Source organism: Oncorhynchus nerka, linkage group LG19 (assembly GCF_034236695.1).
Source record: "Oncorhynchus nerka isolate Pitt River linkage group LG19, Oner_Uvic_2.0, whole genome shotgun sequence".
NCBI lineage: Eukaryota > Metazoa > Chordata > Actinopteri > Salmoniformes > Salmonidae > Oncorhynchus > Oncorhynchus nerka.
In genome coordinates, this window is record NC_088414.1 from 15,772,325 (window position 1) to 15,799,556 (window position 27,232).

The 27,232-nt window shown below is 41.6% G+C and overlaps 1 long non-coding RNA gene across 1 annotated transcript in view; it reads right to left on the reverse strand.

Moving 5' to 3' along the window:
* Positions 1 to 19,534, reverse strand: part of LOC135562391 (uncharacterized) — a 56,388-nt gene extending 36,854 nt beyond the window's left edge. Inside the window, exon 1 of the long non-coding RNA XR_010459901.1 lies at positions 19,357 to 19,534. This is a non-coding gene — a long non-coding RNA (uncharacterized LOC135562391). The remainder of the gene's footprint in view (positions 1 to 19,356) is intronic.
* Positions 19,535 to 27,232: the final 7,698 nt, after the last annotated feature.

Consider the following 27,232-nt stretch of genomic DNA (forward strand, 5'->3'; position numbering starts at 1 on the left):
TTTGCAGCAATTCGAACATGAAGGCCGGATTCACGCAGTCTCCTCTGAACAGTTGATGTTGAGATGTGTCTGTTACTTGAACTCTGTGAAACATTTATTTGGGCTGAAATTTCTGAGGCTGGTAACTCTAATGAACTTATCCTCTGCAGCAGAGGTAACTCTGCATCTTCCTTTCCTGTGGCGGTCCTCATGAGAGCCAGTTTCATCATAGCGCTTGATGGTTTTTGCGACTGCTCTTGAAGAAACTTTCAAAACTCTTGACTGAGCTTCATGTCTTAAAGTAACGTTGGACTGTCATTTCTTGTTGCTTATGTGAATGGTTCTTGCCATAATATGGACTTGGTCTTTTACCAAATAGAGCTATCTTCTTATACCACCCCTACCTTGTCACAACACAACTGATTGGCTCAAACGGATTAAGAAGGAAATAAGAAGGAAACAAGGCACACCTGTTAATTGAAATGCATTCCAGGTGACTACCTCATGAAGCTGGTGGAGAAATGCCAAGAGTGTGCAAAGCTGTCATCAAGGCAAAGGGTGGCTACTTTGAAGAATCTCAAATAAAAACTACATTTTGATTTGTTTAACACTTTTTGGGTTACTATATGATTCCATATGTGTTATTTGATGTCTTCAATATTATTCTACAATGTAGAAAATAGTACAAATAAAGAAAAACCCTTGAATGAGTAGGTGTGTCCAAACTTTGGACTGGTACTCTAGGTACACCTAGGTCGAGAGAAAGAATTGAGGTGACACATGGACCGACAGTGACAGGGTGTAATCATAAGACTAGACTAGACTACATTACAGCCTTATTCTAAAATTGATTAGATACTTTTCCCCCCTCATCAACGTACACACAATACCCCATAATGACAAAGTGAAAACAGGTTTTTGGAAAAGCAAAACGATTAAAAATAATTTACATAACTATTCAGACCCTTGGCTAAGAGACTCAAAATTGAGCTTGGGTGCATCTTGTTTCCATTGATCATCCTTAAGATGTTTCTACAACTTGATTGGAGTCCACCTGTGGTAAATTCAATTAATTGGACATGATTTGGAAAGGCACACTCCTGTATATATATAAGGTCCCACAGTTGACAGTGCATGTCAGAGCAAAAAACAATGAGGGTCGTAGGAATTGTCCATTTAGCTCTGAGACAAGATTGTGTCGAGGCACAGATCTGTGGAAGGGTACCAAAAAATGTCTGCAGCTTTGAAGGTCCCCAAGAACACAGTGGCCTCCATCATTCTTAAATGGAAAAAGTTTGGAACCACCAAGACTCTTCCTAGAGATGGCCGCCCGGCCAAACTGAGCAATTGGGAGAGAAGGGCCTTAGTCAGGGAGGTGACCAAGAACCTGATGGTCACGCTGAAAGCATTCCAGAGTTCCTCTGTGGAGATGGGAGTACCTTCCAGAAGGAAAACCATCTCTGCAGCACTCCACCAATCAGACCTTTATGGTAGAGGTCAGTCGGAAGCACGTGACAGAAAAAGGCACATGACAAAGTGCCAACATAGTCAGCATAGCTAAAGTAACTGACGGGTTTGTAAACCCGCTACAATCATGCGGTACAGTCAGTAAAGAATTATTTTCATGAAAATTGTATTTAACCTTTATTTAACTAGGCAAGTCAGTTAACAACAAATTCTTATTTACAATGACGGCCTACCAAAAGGAAAAAGGCCTCCTGCGGGGACGGGGGGCTGGGATAAAAAAGTAACAAATAAAATACAAATATAGGACAAAACACACATCGCGACGAGAGACGCCACAACATAAAGAGACCTAAGACAACAACGTAACATGGCAGCAACACGACAACACTGCATAGTAGCAACACAACATGACAACCACATGGTAGCAACACAACATGGCAGCAGCACATGGTTGCAGCACAAAATATGGTACAAACATTATTGGGCAAAGACAACAGCACAAAGGGTAAGAAGGTAGAGACAACAATATATCAGGCGAAGCAGCCACAACTGTCAGTGAGTGTCCATGATTGAGTCTTTGAAAAAAGAGCTGTCCAGTTAGTCTTGTTGCAGCTCGTTCCAGTCGCTAGCTGTTTACAGAGGAGTATAGAGTGCAGTGATGTGTCCTATAAGGAGCATTGGTGGCAAATCTGATAGCTGAATGGTAAAGAACATCTAGCCGCTCGAGAGCACCCTTACCTGCCGATCTATAACTTACGTCTTCGTAATCTGGCATGGGTAGAATGGTCATCTGAATCAGGGTTAGTTTGGCAGTTGTGGTGAAAGAAGAGTGATTACGATAGAGAAAACCAAGTCTAGATTTAACTTTTGCCTGGAGCTCTGATATGTGCTGAGAGAAGGACAGTGTACCGTCTAGCTATACTCCCAAGTACTTGTATGAGTTGACTACCTCAAGCTCTAAACCCTCAGAGGTAGTAGTCAAACCGGTGGGGAGAGGGGTATTCTTCTTACCAAACCACATTAACTTTTTGTTTTGGAGGTGTTCAGAAGGGCAGTGAAAGCTTGTTGGACAATAAGAAAGCTTTGTTGTAGAGCGTTTAACACAAAATCTGGGGAGGGGCCCGTTGAGTACAAGACTGTGACAGTAATTTTGTAAAACCAAAAGCTTACCTTGACTTGTAAAAGTTCCATTGTTGGATAGTAATAGCCAGCTAGCTAACATAGCATGTATTTCTGTTTGAGCTGGGTGTTTGAGAAGGCTAAACTAGCTAGCTGCATTTGCTACCTTAATTTGTTCAAAACTGTTCAACTATTGTCTTTCTCTCTCTTTGCATCAACTCATTTCTACATTTTATGCACTACCTAGCTGTAGATTATGCTTTCAGTAAATTATTCATTCTCTGATCCTTTGATTAGGTGGACAACATGCCAAATTCATACTGCAAGAGCTCTGATAGGTTGGAGGAAATCCTCCGGAAGTTGTCATAATAACTGTAAGTCTATAGAAGGGGGTGAGAACCATGAGCCCCCTAGGGTTTGTATTGAATTCAAGGAGGAGGACAGAAGCTAGGTTGTCCTCTGGCTACACCATGGTGCTACCCTACAGAGGCTACTGTCGACCTTCATTGCAAAACAGTGTGTTTTTAATCAATTACTTGATGACATGTGAATATATTTAGTGTAGTTTTATCTAAAAAGGATAACTTTTCAAATGTTTCACTATTTTTATTTTCATTAAATTCCATGAGGAGGTTGGTCCTCCCCTTCCTCCTCTGAGGAGCCTCCACTGCTGGACAGATAGTAGGGGTCCAGGCAACTTGATGCCAATCTCGTCACTAGATCCAAACTCAAAAGCTAGCAACCAAACTTTTTCAATAGACTTTCAAAACTTTTGAAAACAACAAACCGAGCTCTCCCTCGTTTTGCGTTGAAGATGAACATGGGGAAAGCAGTGATTTTCATATTTCGTAGTAGAGGTTACCAACATCAAAGATATTGATGTGCTTCTTTGGCCTGCTTCAGATGGCTATTTTAACTGAAAAAAGTATAGTACAATTATTATTAAGTCTACACTGTTCACTGGTGGTGAGATAATACATTATATTTTATCAAAAGATTATATGGTCAATAATGATTAGATTTATTGGCTATTCATGTAGTTTTCCTTAACTTAAGTGTCCAGTGAAAATCTCACTTTTTAAAAGTTCAATTCTATTAATTAACCTACTGGGCACAAACTGGTCCAATCAATGTTGTTTCAACTTAATTTGTCAATGTATTGTGATGTGGAATCTGAGTGGAAAATACATTGGATTTGAAAAAAGCCATCAATTGTTGTTTTGAGGGTGAAATTTCAACCACAGGATTATGCCATCATGGTAAACAAATGTTAACATAGACAGACCTTGCCCAGCCCAGCACATCTTAGCTTTGATATTTGTCACTGACAATTACCAATGTGCTATTGTAAGAATGACTGTAGAGAGTCATTCCAAAGGGTATGATTAACTGAGCAGATTAAATGTGGCCATAATTTAACTCATATACTGTATCATCAATGATGCTATTTAGGTCTACATAGCATTTGCTAAGTATTCAATAGCTATTGTTTCAATTCAACCCAGGATTCAACTAAAATAGACCATACATATTGGGCAGTTTGTTACTGTAAATTCCAAATAAACTTTGGTTTAAGAGTACATTACTGTAAAGTTTACAGTGCAAAAGTCTTAAACTAATGTGACATTCAACCTTAAAATGAGTAACACATCCATGGCCACATTTTGTGGTTACTGTAACTATAAATGTCTTAAATAATCATGTAAAGCGTGCCTGTTCAAGATAGCATGCATAGGTTATCGCAGGTCTGTGGAGATGTTCACAAATTGCTGTAATAATATGTGCAGAATCTCTAATGGCATTGATCACTTTTAATGTAATCAACTGCATGCCAGCTCACTTGGTTCTGCCATTATATGAAGCACAGTGATAACACATTCATCTGTTGTATAAATAAACAAAATAACTGACATTGTATTCCTATTTGACATCCTTTTTCCATTGGAATTTTGTTGTGCTTTTAGATGGATGAAGGCATAATGATAACACATAGGATAGTCTAACTTTTGGCTGTATTTGTGAGTGGGTGAATATAGGTTGCAATGTCATTGACCAATGTCTCAGCCAAATATTTACCTAATGATCCACGTAGAAATGACATGGTGTGCCAGGTGTTTGAGTATGATATGTCTAACCCTCAGGAGTTCCGATTCGAAGTCCCATTAGACAGATCTGCAAGCGTTATAATGTCAAAATACGATGAGCAACTATATTCATTTATTTCCATTACGGACGGATTGTACGTCTAAAAATGGTCTAAAGAAAAATATACAAGCTTTATTTTCCGGTAACTTGTACATTTTTATTTAATCCTATTTTGTAAGTACCTACCGGCCTTAACTGAAAATAGTTGCTCAGCAACACTCCATATTTTTTGAGTAATTAACGTATTTAGACATTATAACGCTTGCAGAGCTGTCTAATGGGAGTTTGAATCGGAGCTCCCTAGGCCTTAGAGAGGAGACACGTTATACTCATAAATCTGCAACATACAGATACTGGGGCAGGGTACGCCCACACCATTCCAACACAGAAAAGCTGCCTTTTAACATACATAATTAAACATTTTGGAAGGTAAACTATTTCACTCATATTGTAAGTAGTTATAGGTGTAATTTCACAGAAATCTGGAAACACTAGACAGTTACTTTAACACCCTCTTTGAAACCAGAAAGTAACCTACACAATCTCAGATGGTACATGTTGATTGGCAGTAGAAAAAAAGTGTTCTACAGATATTTTATATGTAAGGGTGTAGTGTGATTTCTAAACTCTTTTCCTCGCCGTGAATCCTTTTTGGAACCTCTTTATTGGTATAAAAACACATCCATCACCTGTTTAGCATTAAACTTTCACACATTTTTCCTCTCTTCTTTTCTCCCTTAAATGATTCTTGTAAACTCTGTTTGGTTTACTTAGCCTGGCTTTCATTGCGGCCGTTTTGCACGGTTTACCTTTGTTTAGTTTATTAACCCAGGGGATTACTTAACCTAAACATCCCTGTCGAATACTTTGGCTTTGGGTTTCAACGTTTTTAACAAAATTCGTTTTCTTATGTCGTTGAAAGTGACAGGGGGTGAGGGTGTCAGAGTTTATGGTCCGCGTTTACAAACCGTTACGGTTGTCAACCGGGAATAACAAATCGAATAAGTGACATGTTAATCAAAGAAACATTTGTGAAACATTCTGCTTATTTGACTGGGATACCACACATAGCGCTCAGATCAGGATCTGTAATATTAAAGCCAAATCTAATAGTGGTTTACAAAAAATGAATCTTACACAATGAAGTTGGAACTTGACTATTTTATTTATTGTTTCATTCTCAAACCTTGTAAAAATTACGCGATGAAATAAGGGAAGTTGTCAGGGTGTATATTTTCATTAATTCAGACCTAGTACAATTTGTTAAATAATGTTATAATATTTACAATAAAAATAAAACCTGTAGCAAAATTAATACAATTAAACCCTAAACATGTATCTTTCCCATTTTTCGTGGTTCAATAATTACTGTCTTAAATATCAATATGATTCACTTCTTCCTCCAATATCACTACAGAGCTTCATCAATTCCGACAGCACATGCCTGGAATCCCCATAGGAATAGGCTTAAACAAATAAAGGCTTAAAGTGGCATTACAGAAAAGGCACTGGGTCTAGGCAAAGACAACATGTTCTTGCACTGAGAGTCACTGAGAGTCAAGTGAGACCGTCCTCATTTACAAACCCCCCCAAAATATCCCCTGAAATAACTGCAGTGGTGCTTCTGGTGGGTGACTGACTTAGACTCTTGGTTCCCATGCTCCACCAACATTGTTATGCTGCTTCTCCAGCTGCAGAGTGAGGCAAGGAAGCAGTGAGGCAGGGAGGCACTCATGGGTGGTCCGCCTGGCCAGGCCCCACATGGTTTTCACTCCTCCTAGTGTTCTGTGGTTTGTACCCTTACATCTGATAGCAGTGGCTTTCAGCAGGGACTAGCTGGCGGTGAGCGCTTTTATTTTGGGACATGAATAAGGACAAAAAAACATCCAACGGCTGATGGTTTAAGTCGACACTGGCTGGAGCTGTTTACTTGTTCTTTCACCTTGCCCGGTGTTCACAGGTAGTAGTCACATTTCACAATGATTTGACATACATTGGAGAAGATTAGTATAAGATGACTACTCAAAGCCATAGTTTATTTCAGTGGGGAATAATTTCTATAAGGGATGATTGAAAACTCCTCTTTGATTTGTTCTCAGTATTCTAACCACTTTCAAGTGAGGCACAATGCCATTTAAATATTGTCTCTTAGTGATCACAGCTAGCATCTGATCTCTCATGCACACCATAGTTCATCTTAAATATTGCCTCCGTGCAGATCAGTTCATATGTACTGTTGGCTTGGGAGAGTCTCTCATACATGAACTGTAACCCATGTCTTCCATACGAGATCACTAATCAAGTTTGCATGGCCAGAAGGTTTTTGCAACGCGAATGACATAATTATTTCAAAATTGACTCACCAATCATCATGTCAGCATGAAAAGGACTGTCTCTGGTGGATCATTTAAGTTTAAATCAAATGATCCTCGAAGCGCACAAATGCACACTTACATTTAAGAGGTTACCTTGAGACCTAAGTAACCACCGTTTATGGAGTCTCATACCCTCACAGCCTAATCTGCAGAAGCTTCCAGACACAATTTGCTTCCTAATAAGATTTTATGGGAATCATCTAGAAAGCAGAGCCTACAGATGTTGGGGTTGGGGCTGTAGGGCCTTCGAGTGTGGTCCTCTACTTCTCACTACAGACATTGGGCCTTTCATCCTCTACACAGTTCTCTTCAGCAGAGAGGCCAGGAGCAATGATCCCTTTTACCCCAACCACACACGTCCAAAGATGAGGTCAGTTGTAATGTCACAGCAAATTGTCCTTCATTTTGCCAGAGAAAAGGGGACTTACGAAGGGAAATTAACTGAGGTAAAAACACTAAATCATGCGTATTAGAGTTAACATCCATTAGTTCTAGGATATAGAAGGGGGAAAAAACTACTGGTATTGTGATCCCTCTTCAAATGTAAGGTATTACCCCATGGAGATGAATTTGATGAGAATAATCGAATATGTTCTTGAATTTAACTGAAGTAATCTCACTCGCACAAACACATTTGCACGCCCGCAGTTGCCTACGCGTAACAACCATGCACACACCAGTTAGATTAGGTCAATCAGATCAATGTATTAAGGATGTTGTTTACATGCTGTCATTCCCACCCCCTCTCACCACCCTACAGTGCATCCCTACACTCTTCGAAAAAAGTGTTCCAAAAGGGTTCTTTGGCTGTCCCCATAGGAGAACCATTTTTGGTTCCAGGTAGAACTCTTTTTGGTTCCAGATATAACTATTTTGGGTTCCATATAGAACCCTCTGGGGAAACCCTTTCCGCCAGAGTTATATTTGTAACCAAAAAGGGTTCCTAAAAGGGTTCTCCTATGGGTACAGCCAAATAACCCTTTTATGTTCTAGATAGAAAAAAGATTTGAAGCGATTCTAAGTAGTAGTAGTCTCGGCCTGGCCGGTACCCTCTCTCTACTGGGATTCTCTGCCTCAAACCCTACTACAGGGGCTGTGTCACTGGCTTACTGGTGCTCTTCCATGCCGTCCCTAGGAGGGATGCGTCACTGAGTGGGTTGAGTCACTGACGTGATTTTCCTGTCCGGGTTGGCGTCCCCCCTCGGGTTCGTGGCGTGGGGGAGATCTTCGTGGACTATACTCAGCCTTGTCTCAGGATGGTAAGTTGGTGGTTGAAGATATCCCTCTAGTGGTGTGGGGGCTGTGCTTTGGCAAAGTGGGTGGGGTTATATCCTGCCTGTTTGGCCCTGTCCGGGGGTATCATCGGACAGGGACACAGTGTCTCCCGACCCCTCTTGTCTCAGACTCCAGTATTTATGCTGCAATAGTTTGTGTTGGGGGGCTAGGGTCAGTCTGTTATGGCTGGAGTATTTCTCCTGTCTTATCCGGTGTCCTGTGTCAATTTAAGTATGCTCTCTCTAATTATTTCTCTCTCTCTCAGAGGACCTGAGCCCTAGGACCATGCCTCAGAACTACCTGGCCTGATGACTCCTTGCTGTCCCCGGTCCACCTGGTTGTGCTGCTGCTCCAGTTTCAACTGTTCTGCCTGTGGTTATGGAACCCTGACCTGTTCACCGGATGTGCTACCTCATCCCAGACCTGCTGTTTTCAACTCTCTAGAGACAGCAGGTGCGGTAGAGATACTCTGAATGATCGGCTATGAAAAGCCAACTGCCATTTACTCCTGAGGTGCTGACCTGTTGCACCCTCTACAACCACTGTGATTATTATTATCTGACCCTGCTGGTCATCTATGAACATTTGAACAACTTGGCCATGTTCTGTTATAATCTCCACCTGGCACAGCCAGAAGAGGACTGGCCACCCCTCATAGCCTGGTTCCTCTCTAGGTTTCTTCCTAGGTTCCGGCCTTTCTAGGGAGTTTTTCCTAGCCACTGTGCTTCTACACCTGCATTGCTTGAGGTTTGGGGTTTTAGGCTGGGTTTCTGTACAGCACTTTGTGACATCAGCTGGTGTAAGAAGGGCTTTTATAAGTACATTTGATTGATTGATACTACTACTCCTACTACTACTGTAGCCCTCCACAAGAAACATTGCACTTCAAAGGACATCCCTTAATTAAAAGAACATGTTTCTTTAAAAGTTTCCTTAGCACACAAATCATAAAAAAGCATCAGAAGCAGACAGAAAATTGTGCCTTACACTTGTTGACAGGTTAATACAGCACGTATTGTCATCCTTGAATGATGCATCGCTAGCGTGAGTGTGACACATTCCCCCATCCGTCCATACTGTTTGGATTAAGCAGATTACTTTTTTTACAAGCTGACGATGGTTGTTTCCATGGTTTAGTATGGTTGTTTGCCACCCTGGTCATAGACACTCTTCCCCCACCCCTGTCACCTTAGCTTGGACACAAGCAACATCAAAACTAACATAGCTGCATATCCCGTGTAGCTCAGTTGGTAGAGTGTGGGGGTTTTGGGTTTGATTCCCACGGGGGACCAGTGTGAATAAAGTATGAAAATGTATGTACTAACAACTGTAAATCAGTCTGGATTAAAGTGTCTAACAATGACTAACATTGACATTTCAATAATCAAAAAAGTATTCCTCTCATTGCTTCCTCTCTGTCATATGCTCTAAACTAAAAAATACAATATGGTGGGTGCCTTTTGGGAAGACTTTTTGTATTCCAGTTCTTTTGAATGAAGAGTGGACTAAGGAAAGGAAACTAGGAAAAGTAGTTACTTTATAATTTTAGACTATTGAGATACATCGCTGATGTCAAGACTCATCTGTAATTTGTGTTATGGTGGATGGTGGCCCCTTGTTTTTATAAGTGGTCACTGATAGAGATTGCCTCTCTGGTCACTGCGGGGAGTTCTGAGGGGACACAGTTGACTTCTCAGCTTCTCTGCATTAGCCACTGCAAGCTTTACTTCAAGTGTGTCTCTGCTGTGAGTTTCATTGAGTGAAATGAAATGGGTATGAGTGGTGGGTGTGGGAGACAACTCAGAGCAACCTTTAACTATAACTTCCTCTGCTCAAGACAGAGAGAGCGAAAGGTAAAATGGTGAGACGACCTATTAGGTGTGTGCGGGTGTTTGTAAGAGAAAGCATTGTGGGTATGTGTAGGCATGCTCACAAATGTGCATGTGCCTGATTTCAAAGAACAAAGGAAGCTAAATGAAATATAAGCCTTGAGAAGCAAAGCTGATAAAACATACCAGGCCCAGGTGGTTAATGGGCCAGAGGGATGACCAGTTGACCAGCCAGAAGCATCATAGAGGACTCCGTTCTGGGTCTTACGTCACAATTGGCTCCCTATTCCCTATGAAGGGCACTACTTTTTACCAGGGCCCATAGGGCTCGAGTCAAAAGTAGTGCACTATGTATTGGAATATGGCACCATTTGGGACAGACACCTGGGGTGCCCTCTCCCGTGCAGGCCCATCTGCTAGATATTACACCCCATCAGAAGATCTTGTGTTTGTCCAACACGTGTTATGGATGGGTGGTCTTGAGATAACACAACACGAGGCCCACGGTGTCACTCAATTACTGAGGGTGTCTGTCTTTATTTTACTTTTCTTTGTTTTATTCTTCATAAGAACTCCTGCCCATCTCAACATGTATACTGACTAATCCATAAGGAGATTACATGAGTAGATGTATGAAGTCAGCCCATCACCTGACATTCCCTGCCCAATATGTTTATAAATTAAGGATGTTGTCATTATAGCTGTGTGGCGGGCCAGCAAGGCTTCATAAAAAACACTTTGTAAAACCATTTTAGTTCATATTGGTTCACACTTGTTCACTTTGTCAGGCCAATTCTCCCATATCAAGCCAATTCTCCCATATCACACAATGCAGGAAACCAAAAAAAAAATGTGTAACAAAAACAAAACATGCATGCATACATACTTATTTTTTTGTTATTTTGTAAAAGGCTAAATCTCTGTTAAAAAATGTGCTGACCAATATAGGAAGTCATTCATGGCAGATATTTTCCTGATTCGTCTCTGGCATTGTTTTTCTCTGGTTAAGCAGAGTTTTTCTTTGGTCTTCAGCTGTGTCCAACAAAGTTATGTTCGTATGTTATTTGCAATGCATTTTAGTAATTACTTCAAAAAGTAAGATCAACTAACTAAATAAATGTGCCAATGAAGGTGGCGCCATTTATTTGAAAGTTCCGACCCAACTTTGCTATTTTGTGATTATTTTGGTGTTTATTTTGACTTTACCTTCACAAAATGTATGCGCTATAATTTCTTAAAATAACTGACAACTTTGAATATCAGGTCGCTACTTACTTTAATACCTCAATTCTGGCTTCAACTTCGACTCTTACTATAATTCCGCACCCAATTTTCAGGGTTTCCAATAGGAAACGCTTGTGTTGCGAGATTAAGGGGAAGGGAAAACCAGCAAATTAGACCATGAATCTGTACTCCTGCTTTCTGTTAATAAGCAGAAGCTCAAACAGGAATTACCCGTGACTCTCTTCTTTGAGAAAATGACATCAGAATCAGAGATTATACTACAGGACTGCTTTGCTAGCGCTGATTGGAATATGTTCCCGAGACGCCGATGACAACATTGACGAGTTAACCACCTCCTTCACTGACTTCATTAGGAAATTAATTGGTGACATTGTCCACACAGTGATGGTTCAAAAGCCTTGGATTGGCGCTAAACTAAGGGCCATCGCAGACAACTCTGAGGCTAGGAGGACAGAAACAAGTACAAGAAGTCTCGCTATGACATCTGCAGATTCATCAAACGAGCAAAAGGACAATATAACAATAAGGTGGAATCATATTACACAGGTGCCGATGCCCCCCCCCACCGGTATGTGGCAGGGGCTACATTCCATTACGTATTACCACAGAAGACCCAGCTATGATCTGTCCAACTATGCCACTCTAGCAGCCGACAATAACACTGTGTCATGCGTCGTTTTCAACCTCTCCTTATCCCAGTCTGTAATCCTCACATGTCTTAAGCTGACCACCATCATTCCTGTTCCCAAGAACTTTAAGGCTTCATGCCACAATGACTACCGCCCTGTAGCACTCACATCTGTAATCATAAAGCGCTTTGAAAGGCTGGTTATGCCATACGTCAACCGCATCATCCCAGACACCCTAGACCCACTCCAATTTTCATACCACCCCAACAGATCCATAGACAACGCAATCTCAGTTGCACTCCACACTGCCCTGACCCACCTAGAAAAGAGTAATACCTATGTAGGAATGCTGTTCATTGACTACAGCTAAGCGTTCAACACCATTGTCCCCTCCACGCGTATCACCAAGCTTAGGACCCTGGTACGCTCTCTGCAACTGGATCCTGGACTTCCTGTTGGGCCGAGCCCAGGTGGTGAGGATAGTCAACATCACCTCCCCCACGCTGACCCTCCTGTAATCCCCTGTTCACCCACGACTGCTGGCTACGCACGACCCAAACACCATCATCAAGTTGGTGTTTGATGGCGGTAGTAGGCCTAATCCAATGATAAAGGCATAAAGGCTTGCGCTTTTTAAAATTATTTGTGTCGCGCTGTTGACGGTAGGTGCAGTTGATTCAGAAGCCCTACTCATGGGTAAGCAAAGTGTTCCCATTGTGAACCATTTCATGTGTCTGAAAATCCCCTCTACCAGCTGACCAGGAGATCTGTGGCTAAATGGAGTGTGTCTATTGCGCTGGCCAATCGGATAGCTCAAATCACCATGTCTACAGAGCTTCCACGAACCCCGGCCACAGCAAAGTTTGATACTAGCCTGAGTAAGATTCAATCACTTTGAAAACCATGGCCACAGAGAGACTGTCAAAGAATACTGTTGTGTTTTTATAAGTGAGTTCATGTTAAATGTTTTATTCAGCAAGGTCACTGATTTTATTCAACTCTATTACAAAACGTAAAACACGCTTCTCTACTACTTCCAGCGCTGCAGCTGCAATGAATGAGTAGTCAAGTGTATTGATAGCCCTGTGTTTTTATTATTATTAGCTGCTCGTCGTGTCTATTTTAATATCTAGGAAAATGTCACTTTCTCTGGTCATAAGAACAACATGAATTTGTGCTTGAAGCAGATGTAGTACGACTTGAGTTTCGCCATCAGGTGGAAGACTGTGTCCCCTCTTTCTGGTCAGTCTCACGAGAGGAAAGGAAGGAGAGAGCAGGGACCGTGAGAGAAGGACCCTCTGCTGTTCTCTCCCTGTCTCCATTGACACTAATGCCGTGTTCAAGACAACTGGGAACTCGGGGGGAAAAAAACTAGATTCACCTGGGAAGAATCGTTTGGAACGGTCAGCCAACTCGGAATTCCAAGACGGAAACTCTGGCATTTTTCTAGACCTCCGATTTTCCGACCTGAAGTTCACTGACGTCATGACTTGACGAGTTCCCAGTTGTCTTGAAAGCACCATGACCATCGGATGCAGCTACCATCAGTCCAGTAAAATAAAAAAGCTATTTGCTATTTCAATTTATGCTCAACTATGCCTTACAAGTGCTACACCACCTGATCTAATTTGTAATCAAAGCCTGAGTTTTGAAATATAATATGGTCTGAGAAGAATAATATTGGCAGGCCAGGAATATAGCCAATATGCTATGATAATGTATTAGGCCTACTGCACAAACCCCATTCTTACAGAACTGTTTTTATTAGGTTAATGTTACCTTTTTAAAGTCATGTTTAAAAAAAATATTGCTTTTTGACTGCAAAAGTGATCTTGAATCAAAAAAGGTCGGTGACCACTGCTCTACATGCATATACATTCACATACAATCATCCACTGCTGTTTATCATATACCCTGATGCCTAGTCACCTTACCCCAATACATACAGTTGAAGTCGGAAGTTTACATACACCTTAGGCAAATACATTTAAACTCAGTTTTTCACAATTCCTGACATTTAATCCAAGTAAAAATTCCCTGTTTTAGGTCACTTAGGATCACATTTTAAGAATGTGAAATGTCAGAATAATAGTTGAGTGATTTATTTAATATTTTATTTCTATCATCACAATCCCAGTGGCTCAGAAGTTTACATACACTCAATTAGTATTTGGTAGCACTGCCTTTAAATTGTTTAACTTGGGTCAAATGTTTCGGGTAGCCATCCACAAGCTTCCCACAATAAGTTGGGTGAATTTTGGCCCATTCCTCTTGACAGAGCTGGTGTAACTGAGTCAGGTTTGTAGGCCTCCTTGCTCGTACACGCTTTTTCCGTTCTGCCCACAATTTTTCTATAGGATTGAGGTCAGGGCTATGTGTTGGCCACTCCAATACCTTTACTTTGTTGTACTTAAGCCAATTTGCCACAACTTTGGAAGTGTGCTTGGGGTCATTGTCCATTTGAAAGACCCATTTGTGACCAAGCTTTAACTTCCTGACTGATGTCTTGAGATGTTGCTTCAATATATCAACATTATGCCATCTATTTTCTGAAGTGTCCCTCCTGCAGCAAAGCACCCCCACAACATGATCCTACCACCCCCGTGCTTCACGGTTGGGATGGTGTTCTTTGGCTTGCAAGCCTCCCCCTTTGTCCTCCAAACATAACGATGGTATTTATGGCCACACATCAGACCATAGGACATTTCTCCAAAAATAACTATCTTTGTCCCCATGTGCAGTTGCAAACCGTAGTCTGCCTTTTTTATGGCGGTTTTGGAGCAGTGGCTTCTTTCTTGCTGAGCGGCCTTTCAGGTTATGTCGATATAGGACTCGTTTTTACTGTGGATATAGATACGTTTGTACCTGTTTCCTCCAGCATCTTCACAAGGTCCTTTGCTGTTGTTCTGGGAATGATTTGCACTTTTCGCACCAAAGTATGTCCATCTCTGGGAGACAGAACGCGTCTCCTTCCTGAGCGGTGTGACTGCTGCGTGGTCCCATGGTGTTTATACTTGCGTACTATTGTTTGTACAGATGAGTGTTGTACCTTCAGGCATTTGGAAATTGCTCCCAAGGATGAACCAGACTTGTGGAGGTCTAAAAAAAAATCTGAGTTCTTGGCTGATTTCATTTGATTTTCCCATGATGTCAAGCAAGAGTTTGAAGGTAGTCCTTGAAATACACCCACAGGTACACCTCCAATTGACTCAAATGATGTCAATTAGCCTATCAGAAGCTTCTAAAGCTATGACATCATTTTCTGGAATTTTCCAAGCTGTTTAAAGGCACAGTCAACTTAGTGTATGTAAACTTCTGACCCACTGGAATTGTGATACAGTGAATTATAAGTGAAATAATCTGTCTGTAAACAGTTGTTGGAAAAATTACTTTTATCATCCACAAAGTAGATGTCCTAACCTACTTGCCAAAACTTTGGTTTGTTAACAAGAAATTTGTGGAGTGGTTGAAAAACAAGTTTTAATGACTCCAACCTAAGTGTATGTAAACTTCAGACTTCAACTGTATCTACCGCTATCACTCCAGTATTGTAAATATGGTATTGGAACTGACCCCATACTTACTTCTGCTGTTCTTATTTTTGTTCTACCTCGTGTTATTTTTAGTACTACATTGATATTGATTACTGCATCGTTGGGTTTTTAGCTTTCAAGAAAGGCATTATACTGTACTTGTGCATGTGACATTAAAACTTGATATACAGCAGAAAGGTTTCTTGGGCCTGTGAGTCCATTACAACATGTTTGCATAGAACAGCCATACTAGTCCGTAGGACATCTAATTTATTGTGGGGTGAATGGGTGAGCTCTTTTCTTGTTGTTTCTTGAGAAACACATCGACAATGACAAGGACTTAGACCACAACCATCTTTTTACTGATGTAATCCTTGTGTAACCCTTCGCCAGGGGGTGGAGGGGTCAAGGGTTAGAGGTTGAGGGTCGGAGGCGGTGGTTTTGGTGAAGCTGGGGATCGATTGGATGGGCTGGGAGAGACAGACACACAGATCATCCCTATTAATTTATTGAGGCTAATCACAGTAGATTTCCTTTGACAAGAGAGATTACAAACACAGATTGGGGCTGGACAATGGGGATTTGGCTGTCATGCAATGTCTTCACATTGCAGGGAGGACAAAAGGCTGAATCAGACAAGAGGAATGTGTGTGTGTGTGTGTGTGTGTGTGTGTGTGTGTGTGTGTGTGTGTGTGTGTGTGTGTGTGTGTGTGTGTGTGTGTGTGTGTGTGTGTGTGTGTGTGTGTGTGTGTGTGTGTGTGCGTGCGTGCGTGCGTGTGCGTGCATGCGTGTGTGCCTGCCTGCCTGCTTCCATTCATGTGTGTGTATGTGTACCACCTTTTGGACAGCGTGCTGATGGGGAGTACAGGGGGGGTCGGGGACCCTCAGAGCACAAAGCTCAGGCATCCCACGGGTCTGCTATGACACTAGACAGTGATCAACATGTGCATTGACCATTGTGAAGGCCCATAATGGGACCAAAGAGCTGTGTTTACTTTTAAAAGGGCCTATTTGAAATGGAAGATGTTCACCAGGGGTAAAGAAAAGGGGTGGGCGGCCGCGGGGGGTGTTAAGGGAACCTCTGACAGTGCAGGACAAGACAAGACAGAGACTTGTTGTAGGGCTATCAGCAACACTCAAGTCGATGGTACTTGTGGGAGTTTATCATTAGGCCTTAGGAGTATGTCCTTTTCCTATATGGCCAGGTTTATGATTGTGAAGTGGCCCGCACTTAAGGCTTCACACTTTTCAACTGGAAAAAGAGTGGCTGTTTTTCTGTCGTACTTTACTGTTCTCTGAAAATAACATACATTTTGGAGAGATATTTTTCTGGAGATGAGACCTATTTTCAAAGTGTTGGTCTTAACTTGAGACATTTTAACTCTTGAGAGAATATCTCGGGCATTGTCCTCTCAGTGAATACCATGTCTGAAACACACACAGATACACAGACAGACAGACAGACCGCCCGCCGCCCGTCCGTCCGTCCATCCGCCCGTGAGAAAGAGAGGAATTAGGTCTCAAGCCACCAACCGCATGGAAAGCTCATAACTCAATGAGACAGGCCTGGCCATAGTGGTTTCTATGATATAGATGACTTTCACAGAGACAAAATTATCACATGCCAAAAGAAGCATATATAGTGCGAATATACTATATTGAATGAGCTGGAAGGTTCCAGAAGGCTTGCGTTGGTGGTCTAATTAATGCTACATTACATTTACAGACCTCATATAATAGGACCTAGTTATGATTCTGAGGTTGTCATGATAGTCAGCCTCAGACTCACCCACAAAGCCACTCTAGACATTCTTTCAACCCCCCGATGGATGCCTTTTAGTACTTTCTTTAAAGCCACAGTCGGTAAGATTCATTTAAATTGATTAAATAAAAGTACCCCATTGATTTAGAAGAATATGGCTTATAAATACCTTCAAGTGGCAATCAGCAGTTGGAATAATGACAAAGCGCTCTGCCCAGCCCTGTTTTAGTAAAAAGTTGAGGAACATAGCTATGGATTCAAGGACTGGCCAATCCATGATATCAAAAATATACTTTTAATCATGTTTTGAAGTTATATAGTATTTATTTACATTTACTTTTGTGCAAACATTGGAGCGAAACAAAATCATAGTTTGGGTTCTGATTGGGTACAACAGTTAAAACTAAGCTCATGCGGCATTTATGGGTACATTGCATTAATTCAGAAGTCCAAAAATGGATGAAGCAACCGCAGATTGCCCCATTAATGAGGTGTTTAAACAACCTATTATTCCATTGTTTATGTTTTGGTTGGCAGCCCACATATTCTGTGGATGCAGGAATTGCAGAGTGTGGCTTTAATGCTCATGGAGAACTGACTTGGATGAAGTCTGTGCAATCAACCTGAATCGCCATGCAGCGGAGCAGAATTAAGAGGTATGATCAGACTCTGCAGGGAGCAGTTCCTGAATGACGAGGGGCCATTGAGGGAGGTACCCTACTTCCTACTTATTGCAATCACATGACTTAATAGACATACTTTGATTCGTTGCACGATTGTCAGGCAGACCAATAGAGAACAGGCTGGGACGGAAAACATGTTGGATCTGTAAAAGTGTTACCATGAATGATAATAATGCAAAACTGTGCTAATAGTGGCGTAAGGCGGGATATGTTATATCCCTCATTTAATTTGATGGTGGATTCTGTGTCTAGACTCTAGAGTGAGACTCTCTGTGGATCAGTTCAGGGTTCTATGTTCCATCCCCTCTGTATGGATCCATTCATCTACCCTTCATTTGTTTTCTCCTCCTTTCTTCTCCTCTTATCCCTCTCTTTCATATCGACTGACTGTGGGCCATATGAGACGTTTGATAGTAATTTCCATGTAACATCTTGAACAAGTCTGTGAAAGCAAAACTGCCGGGCTTGTTTTTTTTCCCTGTCCACGCTTTAGAGGCAGTATTTCCCTGCCTGCCACCCGGGACCACCAAAGATGTGAGCTGTTTGAAAACAGTTCCTCAAATCAATTACAATCTCTCACCCAGTCTGAATGAATATCCTCTACTCATCAGTGAGGAGTTTCTCTCGCTGTCTGACATCTACCATGGAAAGCACATACGAGTTTTTTCATTTTGTATTTGTGTCTGTTTGTGTGTGTGAGCACGCATGTCAATGTACTGTATGTGTGTAAGCGTGCATGCGAGTAAGTACACGAGTACATATGTGTGTATAGCTTAACAAATGAAACGATCCACACAGCTCTTTAGCTCTATATAGCATCATCACATTAACAAAGAGAACAAATGAACTTTACAAAATGACTAAATGTAATGTGACTGAACATAACCTCTGGTTGTATACAGGTCAGAACCTCTCACAGGAATTTGGAGCATTCACATTTTTAGGATAACTCACTTATCAGTGAAAGTTGGAAGTGAAACTTCTGAACCTATGAGCCCCATAAGGAACTTCTCAGCTCAAACACAGCTCCATCACATCTAATACTTTAATTCTCACGGTTACAGAGAAAAATATGGTGTCTCGAAAAACACCATGCTAGAAGAAGAAGAGAAGGTAAGAAGAAAAGGACGATGTAGAGGAGGTGGAGGGTCACGACTGTGGTGCCTTGAATTAACAGCTGAAGATTCTTTTGAAAGCCCAGTGCATATAAAAGCCTGCCATCAACACGTATAATCTCTTAGCTGAGCCCATTGAAAGCTGGGTCTTGGGGGTTAATTCACCAATCGCTCCGCGTTTGAATCAACTCTAGACTCACATTGAGATGAAAGGCCGTGTAGTCCCGGGACCGAGGGCTGCAGCTCTGGGGCCCGCTGAGCCAGGACGACTGGGGCTGATTATTGCATGTTCGTCTGGTCGGACCTCCATCGGGACAGGGAAACTGAAAAGAAAAACAATAATTAGAGATAATTGCTTGTGTCCAAACACGAGCGTTGAAGCCCTCATCTCCCCCCCCCCCTCCTCCCTCCATCCCCCCTTCTTCTCCCTTCTTCTCCTTTGGTAGTATGTGAGGTGGAATGAAAAGGACACCCCCCTGTTTGGACAGCTGGGCAGGCGAACATAATTTGTGACAGCTGAACTGAAACGTCTTTAACCATGAAGGGAGTAGAGAGAGAGAGAGAGGAAGAAGAAGGAGAGAGAGAAAGAAGAAGGAGAGAGAGAGAGAGAGAGAGAGAGAGAGGGAGAGAGGGAGAGAGGGAGGGAGGAAGGAAGGAAGGAAGGAAGGAAGGAAGGAAGGAAGGAAGGAAGGAAGGAAGGAAGGAAGGAAGGAAGGAAGAGAACCAGTTCAAGAGATAAAAATAGAGAGGTAAGGAAGAGAGAAAAGAGAGATGTGGAGGGGAGACAGCAGAGAGAGAAGTATGGGGGTATGGGAGCGCTGGGGTTGGACACGCATCATAAACTAGCAGGAGAGTGTGGATTTGAAGCCATCCGCAAAAACGGTAGACTGGAGACAGCTCGACATCAAACGCTGTGCAATTGGAAAATAGCTAAATATTTAACGATAGAACGCCGCTGAACATGGTGTCATGCCAGGTTTGACGCATTGGGTTAATTTGCTGCTCCCTTCACCTCCTGGTGGTCGCGGGGTCAAGCTGAACTCAGAATGAGGCAGCCAAAATCATGTCACTCTGGGGAGGCAGGTCAGGGGTCAACGCTGAGAGTCCCAGTATGTAGGCCAAAACAAGGACCATATGTGAACGGATACACATTTTAAACAAATATAACTCCAGATTTTCCACCCCTTCTCCCTGCGGCCCTTTCACTCCCCACCCTCCACCCCCCACATGTCGACCCACCACAGATATTCTGCTCTAATTCAATAAAGTCATAAATACCTCTGTAATGGTAAATTGACATATGTTGGCAGTGTGCCCTAGTCAATTCACAGTGGCAGAAGTTTTCCCGGAGGGAAAATATTACCACAAACACAGGATTATTTTAACAAAATAACCCTGCTTCCAAAACCTCCCATGTTTACTTTTCTCCTCAAACCCAATTTCTGTTCATTTGAAATGTGGTACTGACTATTGTATTTACCCATAGGGGGGGATGGAAATGGCATGGGAAGTTAGTCATGTGACTGATGCTGATGGAAGTTGTTATAGGCTAGATAAGCAGGACTCTCAATGCGTTTAAACTACTGTTAAACCTAATTCTCACTATATCCCAATAGAGATTTCATGAGTTAACTGATTCTTCCAGTTTTTGATAGCCTAATAAAGTATAACTGTGTGGGCTTTCAATGACAGTTCTTTGAGTACATTGTTGTTATTGTTTTAAAATACCTATCTAGATTGATATACAGTACATGGATCTAGTGTTATTGATGTATATAATTTGCCTTATTGCTATTGATTTGACTGAGAAGTGTTCATGACTGAATTTCTAAGAGTGACTCTCTAAGGTCTAAGAGGGCACACAGGTGTCAGCATGTCACCTCAATTGACATCCCAATTATCAAATCAGTGATTATAGTGCAGGTGGCCTCAGAGGGTGACTAGCTTTAAGAGTGCTATGTTCAATGTGTTCTTCTGTTCAGAACTCATATTATTGATTCAGTCTGGCATTAAGTCTCACTTTAATGTTGATCAACCGTGGGATTCATTTGGAAATGTACTTTAAAAGAATTGCAGTTAATAAAAGTGTCAACATTTGATGGTTGGGAGTTTGAGGCCAGTCTTATATCATGCTGTTTGGTTCGAAACCCTACATATATTTAGATTTAGTGGGGATCCTGATACTGGGGGAAAAGAAGTGAGAGCAGACTGAACTCCTGTCCTCACCTTTCTGGTGATTTACTGACACACACTCAGTTAATAGAGCTCTTAATTAATACACAGCTTATTGCACGCTGATACACAGAGGATTGTGTGTGTGTGTGTGTGTGTGTGTGTGTGTGTGTGTGTGTGTGTGTGTGTGAAATCGAATCAAATTGTATTTGTCACATGTGCTGAATACAACAGGAGTAGCCGTTACCGTGAAATGCTTAGTTACAAACCCTTAAAACCTGTTGAGTTTAGGGGGCAGTATTTTGATGTTTGGATGAAAAACGTACCCAAATAAAACTGCCTATTTCTCAGGCCCAGAATCTAGAATATGCATGTAATTCAGATTAGGATGGAAAACACTCTAAAGTTTCCAAAACTGTCAAAATATTGTCTGTGAGTATAACAGAACTGATATTGCAGGAGAAAATCCAACAAGGAAGTGCCTAAGAGAAACGAATCTCTCTGTTCCATTGCATACCTTCTCTCCATTTAAAGGGATATCAACCAGATTCCTTTCTCTATGGCTTCTCTATGGTGTGAATAGTCTTTAGACATAGTTTCAGGCTTTTATTCTGAAAAATGAGCGAGAAGGATCACATCGCGTCAGTGGATGGCTGGGGGCCAGCAGAGTTTTGCATGCGCAACAGCTTGGAGTATACATTTTCTCTCTCTCTCCTATTGAAAAAGCTACAGTCTGGTTGAAATATTATCGATTATTTATTGTAAAAACAACCTGAGGATTGATTATAAAAAACATTTGACATGTTTCTACGAACTTTACGGATACTATTTGGAATTTTCGTCTACCCCGTCGTGACCGCTCGAGCCTGTGAATTTCTGAACAAAACACGCCAACCAAATGGAGGTATTTTGGATATAAAATAATCTTTATGGAACAAAAGGAACATTTATTGTGTAACTGGGAGTCTCGTGAGTGAAAACATCCGAAGATCATCAAAGGTAAGCGATTCATTTGATTGCTTTTCTGACTTTCGTGACCAATCTACTTTGCTGCTAGCTGTTTGATGATGTTTTGTCTGCTGAGAGAGATGTCCTAACATAAACGCTTGGATAGCTTTTGCTGTAAAGCTTTTTTGAAATCTGACACGCCAGGTGGATTAACAACATGCTAAACTGGTTTTTGCTATATTGCACTTGTGATTTCATGAAAATTAAATATTTTTTGTAATTCATTTGAATTTGGCGCTCTGCAATTCAGCGGATGTTGACGAAAATTATCCAGCTAACGGGATGGGTGCACCAAGAAGTTTTAACAATGTAGTTTTAAGAAAATAAGAGTTAAGAAAATATGTACTAAATAAATGAAAGTTTAAAAAAACTATATACAGAGTGTGTGTGTGTGTGTGTGTGTGTGTGTGTGTGTGTGTGTGTGTGTGTGTGTGTGTGTGTGTGTGTGTGTGTGTGTGTGTGTGTGTGTGTGTGAATTTAATCATCTAAATTCTCAGTCAGACATATTCTGACGAGACCACAGTCTTGCCAGATAGCTGACAGGGTCATTGAGAAACTTATTAGTCCCCTAAAACAGTTCCCTGAAGTTCACATACCTTTACAGCCACACAGATAGCATCTGTTTAAATAATCAATCAAGCGAGTTCAGCCTATTTTTATGAACTTTTGATACATGATCATTTTGGGTCATTCTTACACAGGAAAAATATGTCATATATAGCAAAATGTATATGTAAAACACATGAACAGACATTTGATCAAATGTGTCTACTTTTCCATTTCATTCAATCTTCAGTGCATCTGTCATTGATATAACCAAATAAAAGGGTAATACACTGAATGAAATAAGCGTAATCCCAATAACTCTTCAAAACATACAACAACATAATATACATGTACATACAGTATTTACCACACTTAACATACAAATAAAAGTGGAAACTCATCAACGAACTCCTAATAACTTTCCTGCGATGCAGGACATTTTTAACTAGTAGTGTAATTGAGTTTTAAGAATGCTTCTGAAGTTTGTAATTTCCAATTTTATACGCTTGAGACTTGATTTTCCTTTCCGGAAAAATATATCAACGCCTATAAAAATGTCCATTAATTATAATGCACATAATAATTCACATTTCCAGCTGCTGCAGGATTATTTTCCTGCTGTAACAAACTGGCTTAAATTAAGATCCTATCTGTACCATAAACATACATTACATGTTTGCTATACAGTACATGTGAACAAATTACATTGACCCTTAGACCAACATATACAGTATGTAACACATATAACCCTACTCAATAACATATCAGTCTACCTCAGCCTCTGCTCCGTGGATTAGATGAGTAAAACACCTGCTCCTAGAGACTGAGCTAGGGACCGAGTCTGACCCTATTCTCTACATAGTACACTACTTTTAACCAGAGCCCTATGGCAAAAGTCATTAAATAAAAAGGGAATAGGGTGTCATTTGGGATGCAGCTTGAGTCTGATTTTGGCCCAATCCTCATCCTCAGGCAGTAAAAGATGTGACGAGGAGCACTCTAAGAGGGTCCAGAGAGAAGTGCTGCCTCCTGCCTCCCAGGCAATGGTTTTCTCAGGGCTCACTGCCTGAGTCAATGAGAGAGAAAATAAGCTGACTACTGCTGATGGGTTTGCCCCACTACAGCACCACCCCTGGTTAACCAGGGTAGAGTACCTTCATCTCAAAAGTCCCACTGTACTGTCATACTCCAGCTCGCCCACAACTGACGTGAAACTCCCTATGTGAGGATTAGGTAAATAAGTGTGTGTACGAGTGTGTGTGCACACTTTTGGTCTGAGAGTAGTATGTACATATGTTAGGGACAGATTGCGTGTATGTGTGTCTATGGTCTATAGCCCAGCACCATATGAAAAATCCTATGTAAATGGCTTTTTATACTGAGCAGGCCTGCAAATAATTTCCTGTGGACTGACTATTTATCAGATCCCCTTGAGCTTTACTGTCGGATGCTCCTCGTACAACAGTTTGGAAAGTGCGTGTGTGTGTGTGTGTGTGTTTGTGTGTAATCTATGTGTTTGAGTATTTGCACGTGTCTTTGAGTGTGTGTATGAGTTTTTGTTTGTGCGTAGGTCTGTGTGCATGTCTACCGGTATGTGTGTGTCTGCATGTGTGTGTGTACAATACTCTATCCATCCATATACAGACCTAGACTTGCTCGCTGGGTGGCGACACTCCTGGCAAACAGACTGAAAACTGCAAAGACAAAAGCTGGAACAACAGGAAGATAATTCGGATTTGATTGTTTTCACGTGTTCTTCATAAACAACAAAGTTTTCCTGTGCCTCCAGCGTGTTTTCCTGCAAACATGGAATCCATTTGTCCCCCAGTCCCCATGCCCTTTAGTTACGCTGGGTTACGTAACACGTTGCATACACCCCCCCCCCCACACACACACACACACACACACACAGAGCTGGCAGAGACCTGGCCCTAAGCCCACCACTGTGACTGTGGTGGTTATCTTTGATATAGTCAGGAACTTATTTCCAAAAGAGCCACTTTCAGCAGCCTAAAAATAGTCCCAAGGGACCCAAAGACTGAAATATAACTGTCAAATGTCAGATCTGCCTTAGCCTGTGACAAATCAAACACATGTAATTACTAACAATGTCATGAAGGCAACTGTGCGCCCTCTACAATGTGATTTTAATGAAATAGTGCGTGTGCAAGTGTGTGCATGTGCTTGTGTGCACAAATACATTGAAAACACATTTCGCACATACATAATGCATAGATACACACGCAAAAATACATTCATCCTGTTCATATATTACTATTATTTGTTTATATCATTAGTGGTATTATTTTTTGTATTTATTAGGATCCCCAATTAGCTGCTGCCGAGGCAGCGGCTAATCTTCCTGGGATCCAAACAGGAAACAACACAACAACTGAAATACATAATATACATACATAGCACTACATTTACAATACAATTTAGCCATTCAGCAGACGCTCCCATCCAGAGCGACCCACAGCTAGTGCATTTATCTTAAGATTGCCAGGCGAGACAACCACATATCACAGTCGTATCCCAACCATGTATCACATACAAATTACAATATATAATACAATACAACATACAATACAATATTCATAACAATGTCTGTGTCTCTTCACAATCCTCGCCTTGCCGTAAGGTGTTCTTTGATCTGATTGAGTTACTTCGGGTGGAAGAGAGTTCCATTTAGTCATGGCTCTATTTAATTATATGTGTTTCCCAGCCTCTGTTCTGGATCTGGGGACTGTGAAAAGACCTCTGGTTGCATGTCTTGTGTGAGTGTCCGAACTGTGTGCCAACTGCTTGAATAGACAGTTCAGTACCTTCAACACCTTGCACAAAAACCAATAGTGATGCAGTCAATCTCTCCTCAACATTGAGCCAAGACAGATTGACATGCATGCAATTGCCATTCACCCGTGTACATCTAAGTACAATACATGCTGCTCTGTTTTGGACAAACTGCAATTTCCCTATGTCCTTCTTTGCCACACCTGACCACGCAACTGGGCAGTAGTCCAGGTGCGACAAAACTAGGGCCTGCAGAAGCTGTCTGGTTGACTGAGATATCAAGAAAGCAGAGCAATGTGGTAGAAGAGTTGATGTAGAGTAATAGTTTATCAGTCATAGATTTAGTTGTGATATACAGTGCATTTGGAAAGTATTCCACATGTTGCTACATTACAGCCTTATTATAAAAATGTATTACATTTGTTTTTCCCCTCATCAATCTACACACAATATACCCATAACGACAAAGCAAAAACAGGTTTGTAGAAAATGTAACAAATTTATTATAAATAAAAGACGAAAAAATGACATTTACCTAAGTATTAAGGCCCTTTACTCAGTACTCAGCATCTTTGGCAGCGATTACAGCCTTTACTCTTCTTGGGTATGATGCTACAAGCTTGGTTCACCTGTATTGGGGAGTTTCTCCCATTCTTCTCTGCAGATCCTCTCAAGCTTTGTCAGATCGGATGGGGAGCGTTGCTGCACAGCTATTTTTTGGTATCTCCAGAGATGTTCAAATTTGGGCTCTGGCTGGGCCACTCAAGGACATTCAGAAACTTGTCCCGAAGCCACTCCTGCATTGTCTTGGCTGTGTGCTTAGGGTTGTTGTCCTGTTGGGAGGTACCTTCAACCCAGTGTGAGGTCCTGAGCTCTCTGGAACAGGTTTTCATCAAGGATATCTCTGTATTTTGCTCTGTTCACCTTTCCCTAGTCCCCCAGTCTCTGCTGCTGAAAATCCACCCAACAGCATGATGCTGCCACCGCCATGCTTCACCGTAGGGATGGTGCCAGGTGTCCTCCAGACGTGATGCTTGGCATTCAGGCCAAATAGTTCAATATTGGTTTCATCAGACCAGAGAATCTTGTTTCTCAGGGTCTGAGTCCTTGAGGTGCCTTTAGACAAACTCCAAGCGGACTGTCATGTGCGTTTTTAGTGAGGAGTGTCTTCCATCTGGCCACTCTAACATAAAGGCCTGATTGGTGGAGTGCAGAAGAGATGGTTGTCCTTAAGGAAAGGTTCTCCACAGAGGAACTCATGAGCTCTGTTGGAGTGACCATCGGGTTCTTGGTCACCTCCCTGACCAAGGCCCTTCTCACCCGATTGCTCAGTTTGGCCGGGGGGTGGTTGGTGATTCCAAACCTCAATGCTACCCTTCCACAGATCTGTGCCTCGACACAATCCTGTCTCGTAGCTCTACAGATAATTCCACCGACCTCATGGCTTGATTTTTGCTCTGACATGCACTGTCAACTGTGGGACTATATATAGATAGGTGTGTGCCTTTCCAAATTATGTCCAATCAATTGAATTTATCACAGGTGGACTCCAATCAA